The following is a 21,899-nucleotide window of genomic DNA, read 5'->3' on the forward strand; positions in this document are numbered from 1 at the left end:
GACTGAGATTGCAACCTCTGCTTTTTTGTTGGTTTGTTTTCCGTTTGCTTGGTAGATCTTCCTCCATCCCTTTATTTTGAGCCTGTGTGTGTCTCTGCATGTGAGATGGGCTTCCTGAGTACAGCACACTGATGGGTCTTGACTCTTTATCCAATTTGCCAGTCTGTGTCTTTTAATTGGAGCATTTAGCCCATTTACATTTAAGGTTAATATTTTTATGTGTGAATTCGATCCTGTCCTTATGATATTAGCTGGTTATTTTGCTCATTAGTTGATGCAGTTTCTTCCTAACATTGATGGTCTTTACAATTTGGCATGTTTTTGCAGTTGCTGTTACCATTTGTTCCTTTCCATGTTTAGTGCTTCCTATAGGAGCTCTTGTAGGCAGGCCTGGTGGTGACAAAATCTCTCAGCATTTTCTTCTCTGTAAAGGCTTTTATTTCTCCTTCACTTATGAAGCTTAGTTTGGCTGGATATGAAATTCTGGGTTGAAAGTTCTTTTCTTTGAGAATCTTCAATATGGGCCCTCACTCTCCTCTGGCTTGTAGAGTTTCTGCAGAGAGATCTGCTGTTAGTCTGATGGGCTTCCCTTTGTAGGTAACCCCACCTTTCTCTCTGACTGCCCTTAACATTTTTTCCTTCGTTTCAACCTTGGTGAATCTGACAATTATGTGTCTTCGGGTTGCTCTTCTCTAGGATATCTTTGTAGCATTCTCTGTATTTCCTGAATTTGAATGTTGGCGTGCCTTGCTAGGTTGGGAAAGTTGTCCTGGAATATCCTGAAGAGTGTTGTCCAACTGGATTTCATTCTCCCCTTCACTTTCAGGTACACCAATCAAATGTAGGTTTGGTTTTGTCACATAGTCCCATATTTCTTGGAGGTTTTGTTTGTTTCTTTTTACTCTTTTTTCTCTCAACTTCTCTTCTGGCTTCATTTCATTTATTCAATTTTCAGTCACTGATCTGCTTTCTTCCACTTGATCGAATTGGCTACTGAAACTGGTGCATGCGTCATGTAGTTCTCATGCCATGGTTTTCAGCTCCATCAGGTCATTTAAGGTCTTGTCTACGCTGTTTATTCTAGTTAGCCATTTGTCGAATCTTTTTTCATGGTTTTTAGCTTCCTTGCAATGGGTTTGAACATCCTCCTTTAGCTCGGAGAAGTTTGTTATTACCGATCTTCTGAAGCCTACTTCTGTCAACTCGTGAAAGTCATTCTCCATCCAGCTTTGTTCTGTTACTGACAATGAGCTGCGATCCTTTGGAGGAGAAGAGGCACTCTGATTTTTAGAATTTTTAGCTTTTCTGCTCTGGTTTCTCCCCATCTTTGTGGTTTTATCTACCTGTGGTCTTTGATGATGGTGACATACAGATGGGGTTTTGGTGTGGATGTCCTTTTCGTTGATGTTATTCTTGTTTGTTTGTTAGTTTTCCTTCTACCACTCAGGACCCTGAGCTGCAGGTCTGTTGGAGTTTGCTGGAGGTCCACTCCAGACCCTGTTTGCCTGGGTATGACCAGCGGTGGCTGCAGAACAGCAAATATTGCAGAACAGCAAATGTTGCTGCCTGATCCTTCCTCTGGAAGCTTCGTCTCAGAGGGGCACCCGGCTGTATGAGGTGTCAGTCAGCCCCTACTGGGCGGTGTCTCCCAGTTAGGCTACTCAGAGGTCAGGGACCCACTTGAGGAGGCAGTCTGTCTGTTCTCAGATCTCAAACTCCCTGCTGGGAGAACCACTGCTCCCTTCAAATCTGTCAGACAGGAATGTTTAAGTCTGCAGAAGTTTCTGCTGCCTTTTGTTTAGCTACACCCTGCCCCCCGATGTGGAGTCTATAGAGGCAGGCAGGCCTCTATAGACTGTGGTAGGCTCCACCCAGTTTGAGCTTCCCAGCTGCTTTATTTACCTAATCAAGCCTCAGCAATCTCCGACGCCCCTCCCCCAGCTTCGCTGTCTCGAAGTTCCATGTCGGACTGCTGTGCTAGCAGTGAGCAAGGCTCCATGGGCGTGGGACCTGGTGAGCTAGGCATGGGATATAATCTCCAGGTGTGCGGTTTGCCAAGACTGTTGGAAAAGCACAGTATGAGGGCAGGATTGTCCTGATTTTCCAGGTACCATCTGTCACGGCTTCGCTTGGCTAGGAAAGGGAATTCCCCGACCCCTTGTGCTTCCTGGGTGAGGTGATGCATCGGCTTGCTTTGGCTCACACTCTGTGGCCTGCACCCACTGTCCAATAAGTCCCAGTGAGATGAACCCAGTACGTCAGTTGGAAATGCAGGATTCACCCGTCTTCTGCATCCCTTATGCTGGGAGCTGTAGAGTGGATCTGTTCCTATTCGGCCGTCTTAGAACCGTAACTGACCACGTTTTCAAAATAACAAGTTGGACTGCCAGTTGCATGGATCCTTTTAGAAAATATGACCTTGGGTCAGAGATGGACAGTTTATTACTCACGGTAACAGAGTAGCTGAGGTATCAACATTTTTGCACTGGCTCTCTGAACCTTAATTACCTTAGGGTGACATGAAGAGGGCCAGATGACACATGTACATGCAGTGTGTTGTTGCATTATAGGAGAGGAACTCCAAGCTTAAGAAACCCAAGTCTTTTATACTGGACATAAAGCATGCCTGCCCTTTGCTCCATTAGAGAAACTAGCTTGATTTTCTAAGGCTGCTTGCTATCTTTGAAAAAATAGTCAAGAACAAAGCAGTGCCTTGCTGGCAGGAATGTGAGAGACCTCTAGAGAGTTATTGTCCAGCACCTCAAAACATAATTTTTATCCTTATTTCACTCATATTCTAAAAATAACAGTTATTTCTTTTCATGGCTGACACTCCAAGTTTATGAGGAAACCTTGTTTCATTAGCTGTGTGTTGTCTTCCCTAATTTGCATTCATTGAATATTTATTGAATACTTTGATACATTGGGGAATATTATAGAGCAAATTTATGTGGCATTCATTCTGGTTCAGGTACTCAAATGAGTAAGCAAAGAAATAATCAGATAGTCCTGGACTAGGATAAGCTCAATAAAGTTAAAACCAAAACAGAAAGTGATAAAAAACTGGGATTGAAGTATGGGGGTTATTGGAGAAGACTTTTAGGAAGAAATAATATTTGCATGGAGATCTGAATCATGAGAAGCAGCCAGTCTTGTAAAAAACACAGGGAAGAGAGTTCTACCTAAAAGAACATCAGATACAAAGGCTCTGAAGCAGGAATGAGCTTGGTATTTTTTGAGGAATAGAAAGCACAGGTTTCTGGAGGATAGTCAGCTATGCAGGAAAATGGTAGAAGATGAATTTGGAAAGGTAGGTCATGGCAAGAGGTTTGAAATTTATTCTGATATCTTTAACCTTTGTTACTTCCCTGTATCTTTCTTCTTAACTTACAAATATTTTAAGCATTTTCCCTTTAAAAAATTCCTTTTCAAACAGTTGCCAGCGCTTCTCCTTTTTCCCTCAAATATTTTAAAATAGAGGAGAATAAAAATATAAACATAACAGTAGTGGACAACAAGAAATAGTGCCATCAAAAATTGTGAGGAATTCCTGAGAGACAGAAGTAGAAGGCTGGAAAACAAGTACTCAAAATGGCACACGAGAAAAAACAACTGTGCGTGAAAGTAGAGCCTCAAAAACTTCAAGACTTGGTTGTAGGGATCTGTGCCTTAAATAGAAGGGCTGGTATGTCTTTTTTCCCAATTCCTCCTCTCTTCTCAAGATATGCACGTGCGTGGGAGAGCACATGTATGTTTGTGTGTACACACATACATACACGCACACACACAGTAGCAACAGCAAGCAGCAGAAGTACTTGCCCTTTCCTGAAATTCAAAAGCCGTGCATACATAAGGTAAGCCACTTATCTGGGAAAGGCTTCCATTGTGGCTGTTGCAGCCTGAGGAAAGAGCAGAACCTGAAGTGACTTGGGACTTACCTATGTTACAGACACGGATGGGAGGAAAAAATGAAAAGGAAAGGCAGCCTTGCCCAGGAGGAAAATACATTAAAGCACTCCAGTGTACCTTACCAGTGTAAAGCTCTTCTTTTTTGCGGTTAGGGTGCCCTCAACTTGCCTCCCTGGCCCTACACATCTTAATGTGGCCACGGCCACTAACATAACGGCAGTCAGCCCTTCTCTCTAGGAAAGACACCAGATGGAGGAAACTGAGCCATGTGCACTCATCAACTTAGATCTTCATTTATAAATATGAATGATAGGTCAGGATCATCAGACCCTTAAGAAAACCAATAGCCGGAAAAAGAAGAACCAAGATGAACAGACAATGGATTTGGATGAAACATAGAATTTAAAGAATAGAAGAGTATCCTTATTGATTAAAATGTATTTTAATCAGTGATGCCAGAAGTTAATAAAATAAGAACAGATCACTATCCAAAAGAAGCAATGAGAAAAAGAGCCTTTTTTGTTTGTTTGTTTTGTTTAGTTTTTAAAATTTTATTTTAGGTTCAGGAGTACATGTGTGGGTTTGTTGTATAGGTAAATTGTATGTCACAGGGGTTTGGTGTACAGATTATTTTGTCACCTAGGAAATAAGTGTAGTACCCAACAGGTAGTTTTTCTGTCCTCACCCTCTTTCCACCCTCCACCCTCAGGTAGGCCTTGGGTCTGTTGTTCCCTTCTTTGTGTCCGTATGTAGTCAGTGTTTAGCTCCCACTTATAAGCAAGAATATGTGGTATTTGGTTTTCTGTCCCTGTGTTAGTTTGCTTAGGGTAATGACCTCCAGCTTCATCCACATTGCTGCAAAGGACACAACCTTATTCTTTTTTTGGTCTGAGTAGTATTACTTTGTGTATCTATACCACATTTTCTTTATCCAGTCTACTGTTGATGAACTTTTAGGTTGATTCTCTGTCTTTACTATTGTGAATAATGCTGTGATGAAGATAAGCATGCATGTGTCTTTGTGGTAGAATAACTTATATTCCTTTGGGTATATACCCAATTGTGGGATTGCTAGGTTGAATGGTAATTCTGTTTTAAGTTCTTTGAGAAATCATTATCTCCCATTGTGTAGGTTGTCCATTTACTCTGTTGATAGTTTATGTTGCTGTGCAGAAGTTCTTTAGTTTAATTGGATCCCATTTGTTAATTTTTGCTTTTATTGCATTGCTTTTGGCATCTTCATCATGAAATCTTTGCGAAGTCCTATGTCTAGAATGGTATTTCCTAGATTATCTTCTGTGGTTTTCATAGTTTTAAGTTTTACATTTAAATCTTTAATCCATCTTGAGTTGATTTTTGTATGTGGTAAAAGGAAGGGGCCAAATTTCAATCTGCTGCATATGGCTAGCCAGTTATCCCAACACTATTTATTCAATAGGGAGTCCTTTCCCCATTGCTTGTTTTTGTTGACCTTGTTGAAGATCAGAGAGTTGTGGGTGTATGGCTTTATTTCTGGGTTCTCTGTTCTGTTCTGTTGGTCTCTCTGTTTTTGTGTTAGTACCATGCTGTTTTGGTTACTGTAGCCTTGTATTATAGTTGGAGGTCAGGTACTGTGATGCTTCTGCCTTTGTTCTTTTTGCTTAGGATTGCTTTAGCTACTCTTTTTTGGTTCCATATGAATTTTAGAATAGCTTTTCCTAGTTCTGTAAAAAATTGTCATTGGTAGTTTGATAGGAATAGCACTGAATCTGTACATTGCTTATGGGCAGTATGGCCATTTTAACAATATTTCCTATCCATGAGCATGGAATATTTTTTCATTGTTTCTGTCATCTCTGATTTATTTGAGAAGTGTTTTGCAATTCTCATTGTGGAGGTGTTCCACCTCTCTGTTTAGCTTTATTCCTAGGTATTTTATTCTTTTTGTGGCTATTGTGAATGGGATTGCATTTTTGATTTGGCTCTCAGGTTGGATGTTGTTGCTGTGTAGGAATGCTACTGATTTTTATACATTGCTTTTTTTTTTTTTTTTTTTTTTTGAGATGGAGTTTCGCTCTTGTTGCCCAGACTGGAGTGCAATGGTGTGATCTTGGCTCACCACAACCTCCACCTCCTGGGTTCAAGCAATTCTCTTGCGTCAGCCTCCCGAGTAGCTGAGATTACAGACCTATCCCACCATGCCCAGCGAATTTTGTATTTTCAGTAGAGATGGCGTTTTGCCATGCTGGCCAAGCTGGTCTTAAACTCTTGACCTCAGGTGATCTGCCCGCCTCGGCCTCTCAAAGTGCTGGGATTACAGGTGTGAGTCACCGCGCACGGCCTGTTCATTGCCTTTGTATCCTGAAACTTGCCCAAGTTGTTTATCAGATCAAGGAGCTTTTGGGCAGGGACCACAGAGTTTTCTAGGTATAGAATCATATCATCTGCCAACAGGAATAGTTTGACTTCTTCTCTTCCTCTTTGGTTGCATTTTATTTCTTTCTCTTGTCTGATTGCTCTAGCTATGACTTCCATTACTGTGTTTAATAGGAGTGGTGACAGATGACATCCTTGTCTCCTTCTGGTTTTCAAGGAGAATGCTTCCAGCTTTTGCCCATTCAGTATGATGCTGGCTGTGGGTTTGTCATAAATGGCCCTTATTATTGTGAGGTACATTCTGTTGATGCCTAGTTTGTTGAGGGTTTTTAACATGAAGGTATGAGGTATGTTGAATTTTATGGAAAGCCTTTTCTGCATTTATTGAGATGATCATGTGGTTTTCGTTGTTAGCTGTTCATGTGATTAATCACGTTTAGTGAATTTACATATGTTGAACCAATCTTGCATCCTAGGGATAATGCCTATTTGATTGTGGTGGATTAGCTTTAAGATGTGCTGCTGGATTTTGTGTGCTGGTATTTTGTTGAGGATTTTTGTGTCTATGTTCATCAAGGATATTGGCCTGAAGTTTTCTTTTTTGTGTGTGTCTCTGCCAGGTGTTGGTATCAGGATGATGCTGGCCTCATAGAATGACTTAAAGAAGAATCCCTTCTAAGTTTTTGGAGAAATTTCAGTAGGAATGGTACTAGCCCTTTTTTGTACATTTAGTAGAATTTAGCAGTCAATCTATCTGGTCTAGGGTCTTTTCTGGTGGGTAGGTTTTTTTTATTACTGATTCAATTTTGGAACTACTTATTGGTCTTTCCAGGAATTTAGTTTCTTCCTGGTTCAGCCTTGAGAGGTTGTATATTCTCAAGAATTTACTCATTTCTTGTAGATTTCCTAGCTGTGTTTATAGAGGTGTTCATAATAGTCTCTGAGGGTTTTTGGTATTTCTGTGGGGCAAGTGGTAACATCCTCTTTGTCATTCATGATTGTGTTGATTTAGATCTTCTCTCTTTTTCTTTATTAGTCTAGCTAGTGGTCTATCTTATTAATTCTTTCAAGGAACCAGGTCCTGGATTAATTGATCTTTTGTATGTTGTGTGTGTGTGTGTGTGTATGTGTGTGTGTGTGTGTGTATTTCCTTTAGTTCAGCTCTGATTTTGGTTATTTGTTGTCTTCCGCTAGCTTTGGGGTTTGTTTGCTCTTGTTTCTCTAGTTCCTCTAGGTGTGATGTTAGGTTGTTAATTTGAGATCTTTTTAACTTTTTGATGTGGGTGTTTAGTCTTATAAACTTCTCATTTAGCATGTTCTCACTCATAAGTAGAAGTTGAACAATGAGAACACATGGACACAGGGAGGGGAACATCACACACCAGGGCCGGCCCGGGCATAGGAGGCTAGAGGAGGGATAGCATTCAGAGAAATATCTAATGTAGATGACAGGTTGTTGGGTGCAGCAAACCGCCATGGCATGTGTGTACCTATGTAACAAGCCTGCACATTCTGTACATGTATCCCAAAACTTAAAGTATTAAACAAACAAACAAACAAACAAAAAACATTGCTTTGGCTGTATCCCAGAGATTTTTGGTATGTTGTATCTTTGTTCTCATTAGTTTCAAAGACTTCCCCTGATTTCTGCCTTAATTTCACTGTTTGCCAAGAAGTCATTCAGGAACAGGTTAATTTCCATGTAATTGTATGGTTTTGAGTGATTTTCCTAGCAATAATTTCTATTTTTATTGCACTGTGGCCCAAGAGTGTGTTTGCTATAATCTTGGTGTTTTTTTAATTTGCTGAGAGTTGTTTTATGCCCAATTGGGTAGTCAGTTTTAGAGTATGTGCTATATCCAGAGGAGAGGAATGTATATTCATTCTATCGGTTTTGGGTGGAGAGTTCTGTAGATGTCTATTAGGTCCATTTGGTCCAGTGTTGAGTTCAGGTCCCAAATATCTTTGTTAGTTTTCTGCCTTGATGATCTGTCTAATACTGTCAGTGGGGTGTTGAAGTCTTTCAGTATTATTGTGTGGTTATCTAAGTCTCTTTGTAGATTTCTAAGAACTTTACTTTATGAATCTGGGTGCTCCTGTATGGGGTGTGTATTGAGCCTTTTACCATTATGTAATGCCCTTCTTTGTCTTTTTTGATTTTTGTTGGTTTAAAGTTTGTTTTGTCTGAAATTAGAATAGCGACCTCCTGCTTTCTTCTGTTTTCCATTTGCTTGGTAGATTTTTCTCCATTCCTTTACTTTGAGCCTATGGGTCTCTTTGCATGTGAGTTGAGTTTCTTGAAGACAGCATATCATTGGGTTTTGCTTCTTATCCAAGCTGCCACTCTGTGCCTTTTAATTAGGGCATTTAGCATGTTTACGTTCAAGTTTGGTATAAATATGTGTGAATTTGATTCTGTCATGTTAGCTGGTTATTATGCAGATTTGTTTGTGTGGTTGCCTTATAGTATCACTGGTCTAAGTGTTTAAATGTGGTTTTGTAGTGGCCGGTGACAGTCTTTCCTTTCCATTTTTAGTGCTCCCTTCAGGACCTCTTGTAAGGCAGATCTGGGGGTAACGAATTCCAAATTCCCTTAGTGTTTGCTTGTCTGAAGAGGTTCTTATTTGTCCTTTGAGTATGAAACTTACTTTGGCTGGATATAAAATTCTTGGTTGAATTTTTTTTTTTTTTTTTTTTTTTTTTTTTTTTTTTGAGATAGGGTCTCACCCTATTGCCCAGGCTGATGTGCAGTGGCACAATCATGGCTTACTGCAGCCTCGACCTCCCCAGGCTCACGTGATCCTCCCACCTCAGCCTTCCAAGTAGCTGGGACCCACAGGTGCACCCCACCATATACCTGGCTAATTTTTGTATTTTTTTTTTATAGAGATGGGATTTCGCCATGTTGCCCAGGCCGGTCTCAAACTCCTGGGTTAAAGCAATCCATCCATCTTGGCCTCCCAAAGTGCTAGGATTACAGGTGTGAGCCACCACACCTGGATGAAAATTCTTTTTTAAAAAAATGCTTAATGTAGGCATCCAGTCTCTTCTGGCTTGTAGGGCCTTTGCTGACAGATCTGCAGTTAGCCTGAATGCGTTCCCTTTCTAGGTGACCTGCTCCTTCTCTCTAGCTGCCTTTAGCATTTTTTCTTTCATTTTGACCTTGGAGAATCTGATGACTATTTGTCTTTGGGATGATCTTCTTGGGTAGTATTTTGTAGGAGTTCTGTGCATTTCCTGAATTTGAATGTTGGCCTCTCTAGTGAGGTTGGGGAAATTTTCTTGGAGGATATCTTGAAATATGTTTTCCAAGTTGCTAGGTTTCTCTTCCTCCCTTTCAGAGATACTAGTGAGTTGTAGATTTGGTCTCTTTACGTAATCCCATATTTCTTGGAGGTTTTGTTCATTCTTTTTTATTGCTTTTTTCTTTATTTTTGTCTGCCTGAGTTATTTTGGAGAACCAGTCTTCAAGCTCTGAGATTCTTTCCTCAGCTTGGTTGATTCTTCTGTTAATATTTGTGATTTAATTATGAAATTCCTGTAGTGTGTTTTTTAGCTCTGTCAGATCAGTTTGGTCTTTCTTACAATGGCCATTTCACCCATCAGCTCCTGTATTGTTTTATTGTAATCTTTATATTCCTTGGATTGAGTTTTTGCTTTCTCCTGAATGTTGATGATCTTTATTCCTATCCATATTCTGAATTCTGTATCTGTCATTTTAGCTAGTTCAGCTTGGTTAAGAACCATTGCTGGGGAACTAGTACGGTGATTTGGAGGTGAGAAGACACTGTTTTTTTTTGAGTTGCCAGAGTTTTTGTGCTGATTCTTTCTCATCTTTGTGGGCTGATGTTCCTTCAGTCTTTGAAGTTCCTGCCTTTTGATGTTTTTTTTTTCTTTTATCCTCCTTGATGTCCTTAGGGGTTTGTCTTGTGGTGTAAGGTGGGTTCAGTTGACTTCTGGATAATTTTAGGGCCCCAAGGCTCAGCTCCTGATGCCTGGGCTGCATGCTCTGACTCTGGGGAGCTGGTATCAGGTCCCCAGATTTGTTCTCTCACCTCTTGAGGTTAGGAAACTTCTGTGCTGGAGGGACTGAGCTGTTCCAGACTACTGGTCACTAATGGTGGTGCCAGCCAAAGCTCTTCATTGGGAAGTGGCAGTGGGCTCCATGCCCGTTTGCATTTACCGGCCACATGGCAGAGTGTACTCTCATAGGCTGTGGCAGGGCACTGGCGGGTGTAGGAGTGCCAGCCTCTCTGTGGGCATTTGCAACAGTGGTGGTTTGGCATGGGGGTGGGGCACTGGCAGGTGTGGGGTTGGCATTCTCCATGCCCATGTTCATGTGGGTGGCAGTGGCTCTGCAGGGCAGAGGGCAGGGCTACTGGTCTCTGTGTAGGTTTACAGTAATGGTTGGAATGGGGTGGGGCGCTAGTGAAAAAGAGGCTGGTGATCTCTTTGTGCATGAACGTGCTGGGGACAATGATGGTGCAGTTTGGGGGCTGGGGCAACTGGTCTCCTTGTGTGCCTTCAGGTTGGGAATAACAGCATGGAGGGGGAGTGGCAGGATGTGCACATGCTGACAGCAGTGGCACAGTGGGGTGCATGCGTACTATGCACTGGCAGTGAATGGGAGGTGAGGTTTGCCCAGGTGCACATGCACCAGCAAAGTGATATGGGGGTGGCCATGGGCAAAGGGGAGTCTGTGGTGGGAGGTGGGCATGAGCAGGTTGGTGTGCATTTGTGGGGTCCGCTCTGCTGGAATGCTCTTACGGTCAGATCCAGCTTTTCCCTGCAAGAGCTATGATGCGACCTTATGTGGTACCCTAGTTGGGTATCCAAGGCTGCACTGTAAGCAGGCGTGGTCAGGCTGGGGCCCCAGGAGAGGCCAGGTGAAGGGGGTGCTCAGGTTGGACTGGCCCTGTCTCATGGGCAAGATTGTCCTGCACTGTTCAGGTCTGACAGTTCCCCTAAGGCTAAAGTCTCCTAGGGGTGCCTGGTGAGCTTTGCGGGGTATGGGCATCCATGGCCATGCTCCACTACAGATGCTCCCACACCAAACCCTCTGGGCTCCCCACTGGCTTTAGTTCTGCCCCTACCACTCCTCTAAGCAGCTTTCCCTGCCAGCTCAAGTATCTGTGGGGGTTATGAAATCTCCTGTTACCAGAATTCCAGAGGTTCCTGGTGAGAGCAGATGGCCATTCACCTGCTCAACTCACCCTGTCTCTAGGAGTCACTGGGGACCGGGAACAAGTCCTGATGTTTGTAGCCATGTGCAGTGTTCCCAGCTTCCTTCCCCTTCAGGTCAGGATTTGTGTCTTCCCTCTGTCCATTCCCAGTGCTTTCCCTTCATCCACCCAGTGCCTTCCCTCTGAAGATCAGAAAGAGGTCTTTGAAATTAAAAATATAATTTTTAAAAATATGAAACTAGGCCAGGCGTGGTGGCTCATACTCATAATCCCAGCACTTTGGGAGGCTGAGGCGGGTGGATCACTTGAGGTCAGGAGTTTCAGACCAGCCTGGCCAATGTGGTGAATCCCCATCTCTACTAAAAGTACAAAATTAGCTGGGTGTGGTGGCACATGCCTATAGTCCCAGCTACTTGGGAGGCTGAGACAGGAGAATCGCTTGAACTCGGGAGGCGGAGATTATAGTGAGCTGAGATCGCACCACTGCACTCCAGCCTGGGCAAGACAGAGTGAGACTCATCTAAAAAAGAAAGAGAGAGAGAGAGAGAAAGAGAAGAGAGAAAGAAAGGAAAAATAATGCTCTCTCTGTGTGTGTGTGTGTGTGTACGTAGAGAGCAAAACAATGTTACAGATCTAGCTACAGATTGAAATAGTAATATGACATATAAAACAAAGAAAGATTTACAGATTTAAAGCTAAAAGACAAAATGTGACAAGGAAGTTGAGACATAGAAGGGCCATCCTGTAAAGGCAATACAACTAGAAATTAAGAAATAAAGGATGGCTTCCTGCATTCTAACCTCTGGCCTTAGGGAACTATTTATATTAGTGGTTGGAATGGGGCCCTGGACCTTGCTTCAACCAGACTCTACTTGTACAAGTTTTATATATTGGAGTCTTATATAATGTTTTATTATAAGAAAAAGTGTTCTGCCAGAAAAAATGTTTGAAAACTATTCATCTATGGGATACATTCAGACTTGTTGCATTTTATCCTAGATTCTTTATAATTTCACCCCAATTTGTCTTTTTTAGGGTAATAAAGGGAGATTATGTAGAAGAGACAGGCAGAGGCAATCTCACATGTGTATATAAGCCAGTGTAAGAAGTTTGAAACATAGGCAATGAAAATCTTTTGAAGGGCATTAGACAAACAAAATGATCTAATTCATATATTTAAAATACACTTTTTTAAATATTACATATAATACATGAACGTGTAAAATAGTGTCATATCTTTATAGGAAATGGGTTATAGGGACTCAAAAGTCAAAATGGGAGTCTAGTCAGAAAGCTATTGAGGTGCTCTAAGCAAGATAAGATGAGAGCATAAACCACAGTGGTAATAGTAGAGATGAAGAAATAGAAAGATTAGGATGTAGTTTAGAAGAAGATGAGCCGAGAAGGGAAAAGAGGACATGAAGTGGTGATGGATAGTGAGATAGACTCAAAAGGCTATGTTTTTATTTTTCTTTTTTTCTCTTTTACTTCTTTCTCCCGCCTTCTTCCCTACCTCCCTGTTTCTCTCCCTGTCCTCATCCCCTTAATAAAAGAGTGAGCAATTTTATGTAGCCACCATGTTGCTGGGAAAGGAAAAAGAGTTTGTATTAAGAGTGGGAAGGTTGCTTACATTTAAAATGCATTGCTCATATTTTAAAAAAGAATATCAGAACTTTAAAAAAAAAAAGATTATCCTCATAGTTTCTGTGCATCAGATATTTGAGAATGGACCAGATAGGCCATTGTGGCTCATGATTTCCTATGAGGTGGCAGTCATCTGGACGCTGACCTGGAGCTGGTGGATTTCCATCCAAGGTGGCTCATTGACATGGCTGACAAAGATGTGCTGGTCATTGGCAAGAGTCCAGCGTCCCCTCCTCTTCACATGGGCTTCTCCACAGGCTCTTTGAGTGTTTTCACAACACAGTGGCTGGCTACCCCTCTCACTTTGGTCAGAGGTGACAGATGTCTGTGAATGAAGGCTCTGAGCCTCACCGAGGACTGTAGCAGCCCCATCATGAGGCAAAGTAGTCAGAACTTTAAAAATAAAAGTAAATAGAAGAAATAAGACTAGTGTTTAATAAATCAGTAGAGTGACTAAACAATAATCTATTGTATATTTCAAAATAGCTAGTAGAGAATAATTGGAATGTTCTCAGCATAAAGAAAAGATAAATTTTGAGGGTGATGGGTATCCCATTAACCCTGACTTCATTATTACACATTTATGAATGTATTGAAATATCACATGTAACCCAAATATGTCTGTTATATATCAAAAAATTGTTGTAAATACCTTACAATGAAGGAAGCATATAGTGACAAAATGATGGGCTTTGGAATTAGACAGATTTATGTTAAAAATATAGCTACATCACTTTTCCACTTTATAAAGTAGGGAAATACTACCTTATATGGTGATTAGAAAATCTTTTTTTTTTTTTTTTTTTTTTTTTTGAGATGGAGTCTGGCTCTGTCGCACAGGCTGGAGTGCAGTAGTGTGATCTTGGCTCACTGCAACCTCCACATCCTGGGTTCAAGCGCTTCTCCTGCCTCAGCCTCCCAAGTAGCTGGGATTACAGGCGTGTACTACCACACCCAGCTAATTTTTGTATTTTTAGTAGAGATGAGGTTTCACCATGTTGACCAGGTTGGTCTCCAACTCCTGGCCTCACGTGATCTGCCTGCCTCGGCGTCCCAAAGTGCTGAGATTATTGAGCCACTGCGCCCAGGGGTGATTATAAAATCTAAATGAGAAAATGCACATAAAGCATTCAGCACATAGTAGGCACTCTATAAATAACTGAGAAGAGAACTTTCTTCTTGATCAAACATAAAATAAGTAACATTAAAACTTTTGGCGATTTTCCAAATTTGCCAAGATTTAGAAACAAATGAATGTAACCACTAAAGGCAAACTGCGCTTTTTCTAGCATAATAAGTTATTTAAATTATAAGTGAGAGGTTAATAACGCCTCACACAAATGCAGTTTTTAGGAATTGGCCATTTCTTTGTAACAGCATTAAACCTTTTATTGAGCATCTTTAATGGAAAGTACTTTTGAGTGTGCCACATATTGGATAACCTGCAAGTCACACTATGAAGTTTATATCTGAGATACCTAAATCATGCTCAGATAACAATTTTGTAAATTAGGTACTTTACATAAGTATGAATTGGAATGTTCATCAAAAGAGAATATATAGTTATCAGTGCTTATGCCAAATCTACCACACACTTATGTGTATTAAGCTGTACCAGAAGAAGTTAACACTCCTCTGGTATAGCTTACTATAAAGCTTTTAATTTATAAATATGTTAAAATATTTTACAGTTATGTATATCATCTAATTTTCATTAGAAAATAACTGACACACAGTATTTATTACCTATTGAAAAAATGGCAGACCGTCCTTTGAATACCTAAGCATCTTCTCATTGGCTGGAACTGACTGTGATGATTTACAGACACACAGCTGCAGCCTGAATTGGCACCAAAACCAATTACTGATGCTGTGTTATTTGCAGCCCTGGCCCTGGCTAATTTCTTTTGAAAGCAGGGTATGGGAAGAGAGGTGGCAAATACAGGAGTGGTAAGAATAATTGATAGTTCATATCCATTCTGTCTTAAAATATAAACCCTCTCTTTGTCTTGAGAATCCTCTAGCTACCACTCTCTCTCTATCCACATCTGTGGCTTCAATTGCAGGGTTGGCTCCTAAACTTGTATTTTCATTCCAGATCTAACTCCTGAGCTCTATATCTGTATTTAGGTGTTTAACGTCTATCTAGCGCTATAACTTAGCCTGCCGTTTTACAGAGCATGTAACTCCTAAATAATAAATGCTAACTGTGGGCAGCCCAGCAGTTTTGTACCTATTTTTAAATGCCAGGTGACATCATGGAATGTTGCAAAGCCAAAGTGCTGAATTATCCTGGAAAAAATCCTAGTTGCATTTATTAGAAAATATTCTTTCATGGAAAGTGCCTGTCAAGGTAATATGATTAGCTGTATCAATGGTGCAACCCATGTAGTTAAACGGACCATCAATTTGAAGGAAGAATAAAAGGAGATGCTCACTAAGACATTAAAGGCATTAGCACAGGAGAGGGCAAAGCACCTGGGATGATGCATTTACTCAATGTTCACTGTTATTCCCATCTTCAAATGTGTTCTGAGTGAACTTGGTAGGAGGTGGGGCACTTAAAAAAATCCATATAGCCCATATATATAGTATAAATAGCCCAGATATATAGTATAAAAGGCCAAAGAATTCTACAAGGCTCATTACTAGCAACAGCATTCATCTTTCCCAGCTCAGCTCTCTCCAGAGGCAACCTATTTCAATTCTTTAGTTATTTCTTCTGGTATTTGCTTCCATGTTTATAAACAACATGCATGTACTTATTTCATCATTTTTAAAATTTTAATTTTTTTTTTTTTTTTTTTTTTTTGAGACGGAGTCTCGCTCTGTCACCCAGGCTGGAGTGCAGTGGCCGGATCTCAGCTCACTGCAAGCTCCGCCTCCCGGGTTCACGCCATTCTCCGGCCTCAGCCTCCCGAGTAGCTGGGACTACAGGCGCCCTCCACCTCGCCCGGCTAGTTTTTTGTATTTCTTAGTAGAGACGGGGTTTCACCGTGTTAGCCAGGATGGTCTCGATCTCCTGACCTCGTGATCCGCTCGTCTCGGCCTCCCAAAGTGCTGTGATTACAGGCTTGAGCCACCGCGCCCGGCCTAAAATTTTAATTTTTTTTTTTTTTTTTTGAGACGGAGTCTCGCTCTGTCACCCAGGCTGGAGTGCAGTGGCCGGATCTCAGCTCACTGCAAGCTCCGCCTCCCGGGTTCTCGCCATTCTCCTGCCTCAGCCTCCCGAGTAGCTGGGACTACAGGCGCCCGCCACCTCGCCTGGCTAGCTTTTTGTATTTTTTTAGTAGAGACGGTGTTTCACCGTGTTAGCCAGGATGGTCTCGATCTCCTGACCTCGTGATCCGCCCGTCTCGGCCTCCCAAAGTGCTGGGATTACAGGGTTGAGCCACCGCGCCCAGCCAAAATTTTAATTTTTAACCTATTACCTTCTTACTTTGAAAGAAGAGAACTTAACTCTGGTGGGGTAGCAAGGGGTGATACTTTTCCTCACCCATAGTAAGAGTTACAGCCAACACTCCTTTAACAAAGGACAGGTTAACAAGATAAAAGCATAGTAAATTTATTTAACCAAAAGTCTTATGTGATACAAAAGCTTTCAGAAATGAAGACCCAAAGATTCAGGGAAAACTGTCTATCATGCTTAGGTTCAATGAAGAACGGACAGTTGTGTAGAAATGTGACTGGACATAGTGGGCAATAATGGTAATAGACTGAGAGGGGAAACCCAGCAGGGCTTGTCTGTTCAGATTCATCTTGGCCTCTCTGTTTAGCATTCCTTCCTCAGAAGTATGGGGCAGGACCCCTGTGGAATGAGGGTCTTCAAGAGAGAAAGGAGAGAGTAACCTTGCTAGGTTTTATGGCTTGCTTTGAGGGAGAGGAGTTCTAGTGTCTGTGACACTTGAGGAAGAGGAATTGTGGTTTCTGTGAATCACTTTTGGGGGAAAAAGAGGAGGGAGACAGGAGAGCAGTAGACATCTGAGATACCTTGCTTCAGAGGCCTTCAAATCCCCTTTAAAGTGCTCCGCATGCCGGAGTGCCATACTCTGAGGTCTAGTGATCTGAGACTCAACAACCCTACTTCAGCACTCATCCTCTCCCCAACATACTTCCTTTCTCCCGTCCAACATGGTTATACCACCATTTTTGGTTAATCAATATTGTATGTTTACATTTTTCTAATGATGTATTCAAAGCAAAGCCCATATAATCATGTAGCATACTATATTTTTTGTACATCTTTTTCCTCTGCAGTAAATAATTGCCTTTACTTTTTAAATATGCTTTTTTAAATAGACCTATTATTCTTCATTCCCAACTTCCCCAGAAGTATAAGTCTTCTTTAAGTAAGTTCAGAAGCCTCAGGCCTCTATTACTCTATAAATTTTATTTTTCCTTGAAGCTATCCCTCTGAAACTTCTTCATTCTCCTGCTTAAACCTGAATTTACTGTCTTCCTCATGAGACACAGATATCCTTGTAGGATTTCCTTTCATCATTATTCTGGAAATTCTTTTTTCTTTGTTCTTGTGTTGAATCCCTTATTTCCTGGATTCTTTTTTTTTTCAAATTTTTAAAAATTATATTTTAAGTTCTGGGATACATGTGCAGAATGTGCGGGTTGTTACATAGGTATACATGTGCCATGGTGGTTTGCTGAACCCATCAACCCAACATCTACATTAGGTATTTCTGCTAATGTTATCCCTCCCCTTTCCCCCCAACTCCCAACAGGCCCCAGTGTGTGACATTCCCCTCCTTGTGCCCATATGTTCTCATTGTTCAAGTCCCACTGACGAATGAGAACATGAGGTGTTTGGTTTTCTGTTGCTGTGTTAGTTTGCTGAGAATGATGGTTTCCAGTTTCATCCATGCCCCTGCAAAGGATGTAAACTCATTCATTTTTTTTGACTGCATAGTATTCTCTGGTGTATATGTGCCACATTTTCTTTATCCAGTCTCTTTATGGTAGAATGATTTATAATCCTTTGGGTATATATCCAGTAATGGGATTGTTGGATCACATTGTATTTCTAGTTCTAGATCCTTGAGGAATCGCCACATGGTCTGACACAATGGCTGAATTAATTTATACTCCCACCAACAGTGTAAAAGCGTTCTTGTTTCTCCACATCCTCTCCAGCATCTGTTGTTTCCTGACTTTTTAATGGTCACTATCCTAACTGGCGTGAGATGGTATCTCATTGTGGTTTTGATTTGCGTTTCTCTAATGACCAGTGATGATGAGCTTTTTTTCATATGTTTGTTGGCTGCATAAATGTCTTCTTTTGAAAAGTGTCTGTTATATCATTTGCCCTCTTTTTGATGGGGTTGTTTCTTTTTTTGTAAATTTAAGTTCTTTGTAGATTCTGGATATTAGCCCTTTGTCAGATGGATAGATTGCAAAATTTTTCCCCCATTCTGCAGGTTGCCTGTTCACTCTGATGATAGTTTCTTTTGCTGTGCAGAAACTCTTCAGTTTAATTAGATGCCATTTGTCAATTTTGACTTTTGTTGCAATTGCTTGTAGTGTTTTAGTCATGAAGTCTTTGCCCATGCCTATGTCCTGAATGGTATTACCTAGGTTTTCTTCTAGGGTTTTTATAGTTTTAGGTCTTACATTTAAATCTTTAATCCATCATGAGTTAATTTTTGTATAAGGTGTAAGGAAGGGGTCCAGTTTCAGTTTTCTGCATGTGGCTAGCCAGTTTTCCCAACACCATTTATTAAATAGGGAATCCTTTCCACATTGCTCGTTTTTGTCAGGCTTGTCAAAGACCAGATAGTTGTAGATGTGTGGTATTTTTTCTGAGGCCTGTGTTCTGTTGCCTAGGTCTATATATCTGCTTTGGTACTAGTACCATGCTGTTTTGGTTACTGTAGCCTTGTAGTATAGTTTGAAGTCAGGAAGCGTGATGCCTCCAGCTTTGTTCTTTTTACTTAGGATTGTCTTGGGTATACGGGCTCTTTTTTGGTTAAATATGAAATTTAAAGTACTTTTTTCTAATTCTGTGAAGAAAGTCAGTGGAAGCTTGATGGGAATAGCATTGAATCTATAAATTACTTTGGGAAGTATGACCATTTTCATGATATTGATTCTTTCTATCCATGAGCATGGAATGTTTTTCAATTTGTTTGTGACCTCTCTGATTTCCTTGAGCAGTGATTTGTAGTTCTCCTTGAGGAGGTCCTTCGCATTCCTTGTAAGTTGTATTCCTAGGTATTTTATTCTCTTTGTAGCAATTGTGAATGGGGTTTTGCTCATGATTTGGCTGTTTGTCTATTGCTGTTGTTTAGGAATGCTTGTGACTTTTGCACATTGATTTTGTATCCTGAGACTTTGCTGAGGTTGCTTATCAGCTTAAGGAGATTTTGGGCTGAGACGATGGGGTTTTATTTATTTATTTATTTTTTCAGACGGAGTCTTGCTCTGTTGTCCAGGCTGGAGTGCAGTGGCATGATCTCAGCTCACTGTAACCTCCGCCTCCCAGGTTCAAGCGATTCTCCTGCCTCAGCCTCCCGAGTAGCTGGGACTACAGGCACCACCACCACACCTGGTGAATTTTTTTTGGGTATTTTTTAGTAGAGACAGGGTTTGCCACGTTGGCCAGGCTGGTCTTGAATGCCTGAACTCGTGATCCGCCTGCTTTGGCCTCCCAAAGTGTTGGGAGTACAGGCGTGAGCCACCACGCCAAGCCAGATGATGGGGTTTTCTAAATACACAATCACGTCATCTACCAACAGAGATAATTTGACTTCCTGTCTTCCTATTTGAATACCCTTTATTTCTTTTTCTTTCCTGATTGCCCTGGCCAGAACTTCCAATACTGTGTTGAGTAGGAGTGGTGAGAGAGCGCATCCTTGTCTTGCGCCGGTTTTCAAAGGGAATGCCCATTCAGGATGTACTGGCTGTGGATCTGTCATAAATAGCTCTTGTTATTTTGAGATATGTTCCACCAATACCTAGTTCATTGAGTGTTTTTAGCATGGAGGAGTGTTGAATTTTATCAAAGGCCTTTTCTGCATCTATTGAGATAATCGTGTGTTTTTTGTCATTGGTTTTGTTTATGTGATGAATTATGCTTATTGATTTGTGTATGTTGAACCAGCCTTGCATCCCAGGGAGGAAGCTGACTTGATCGTGGTAGATAATCTTTTTAATGTGCTGCTGGGTTCGGTTTGCCAGTATTTGTATAAGGATTTTCGCATTGATGTTCATCAGGGATATTGGCCTGAAATTTTCTTTTTTTGTTGTGTCTCTGCCAGGTTTTGGTATGAGGATGATGCTGGCCTCATGAAATGAGTTAGGGAGGAGTTGCTTTTTTTTATGTTGTTTGGAATAGTTTCAGAAGGAATGGTACCAGCTCCTCTTTGTACCTCTGGTAGAATTCGACTGTGAATCCGTCTGGTCCTGGACTTTTTTTGGTTAGTAGGCTATTAATTACTGCCTCAATTTCAGACCTTGTTTTTGGTCTATTCAGGGTTCAACTTCTTCCTGGTTTAGTCTTGGGAGGGTATATGTGTCCAGGAATTTATCCATTTCTTCTAGATTTTCTAGTTTATTTGTGTAGAGGTATTTATAGTATTCTCTGATGGTAGTTTGTATTTCTGTGGGATCAGTGGTGATCTCCCTTTATCTTTTTTTATTGTGTCTATTTGATTCGTCTCTCTTTTCTTCTTTATTATTCTCTATAGCGGTCTATCTATTTTGTTAATTCTTTCAAAAAAAAAAAAAAACCGGCTCCTGGATTCACTGATTTTTGAAGGGGTTTTTGTGTCTCTATCTACTTCAGTTCTGCTCTGATCTTAGTTATTTCTTGTCTTGTGCTAGCTTTTGAATTTGTTTGCTCTTCTCTAATTATTTTAATTGTGATGGTATCACAATTTTAGATATTTCCTGCTTTCTCCTGTGGGCATTTAGTGCTATAAATTTTCCTCTAAACACTGCTTTAGCTGTGTCCCAGAGATTGTGGTACATTGTGTCTTTGTTCTTATTGGTTTCAAAGAACTTATTTATTTCTGCCTTAATTTTGTTATTTACCCAGCAGTCATTCAGGAGCAGGTTGTTCAGTTTCCATGTAGTTGTGTGGTTTTAAGTGATTTTCTTAATCCTAAGTTCTAATTTGATTGCACTGTGTTGTGAGAAACTGTTTTGATTTCCATTCTTTTACATTTGCTGAGGAGTGTTTTACTTCCAATTATGTGGTTGATTTTAGAATAAGTGCTTTGTGGTGCTGAGAAGAATGTGTATTCTGTTGACTTGGAGTGGAGAGTTCCGTAGACGTCTATTAGGTCTGCTTGGTCCAGAGCTGTGTACAAGTCCTGTATATCCTTGTTAATTTTCTGCCTTGTTGATATGCCTAATATTGACAGTGGGATGTTAAAGTCTCTCACTATGATTGTGTGGGAGTCTAAGTCTCTTTGTAGGTCTCTAAGAACTTGCTTTATGAATCTAAGTGCTCCTGTATTGGGTGCATATATATTTAGGATAGTTAGCTCTTCTTGTTGAATTCACCCCTTTACCATTATGTAATGCCCTTCTTTGTCTTTTTTGATCTTTGTTGGTTTAAAGTCTGTTTTGTCAGAGACTAGGATTGCAATCCCTGCTTTTTTTGCTTTCCATTTGCTTGATAAATATTCCTGCATCCCTTTATTTTGAGCCTATGTGTGTGTCTTTGCATGTGAGATGGGTCTCCTGAACACAGCACACTGATGGGTCTTGTCTCTATTCCGTTTGCTCATCTGTGCCCTTTAGTTGGGGCATTTCACCAGTTTACATTTAAGGGTAATATTGTTATGTGTGAAT

General features: G+C 40.8%; 1 protein-coding gene and 1 pseudogene across 17 annotated transcripts in view; both read left to right on the forward strand.

Annotated features, from left to right (window-relative positions):
* WDPCP (WD repeat containing planar cell polarity effector) overlaps positions 1 to 21,899 on the forward strand; it is a 487,362-nt gene that overhangs the window by 63,734 nt on the left and 401,729 nt on the right. The gene's annotated exons all lie outside the window — the stretch shown is intronic.
* Positions 10,319 to 11,065, forward strand: LOC135966730 (uncharacterized; annotated as a pseudogene).

The sequence above is a fragment of the Macaca fascicularis genome, chromosome 13 (assembly GCF_037993035.2).
Source record: "Macaca fascicularis isolate 582-1 chromosome 13, T2T-MFA8v1.1".
Taxonomy (NCBI): Eukaryota; Metazoa; Chordata; class Mammalia; order Primates; family Cercopithecidae; genus Macaca; species Macaca fascicularis.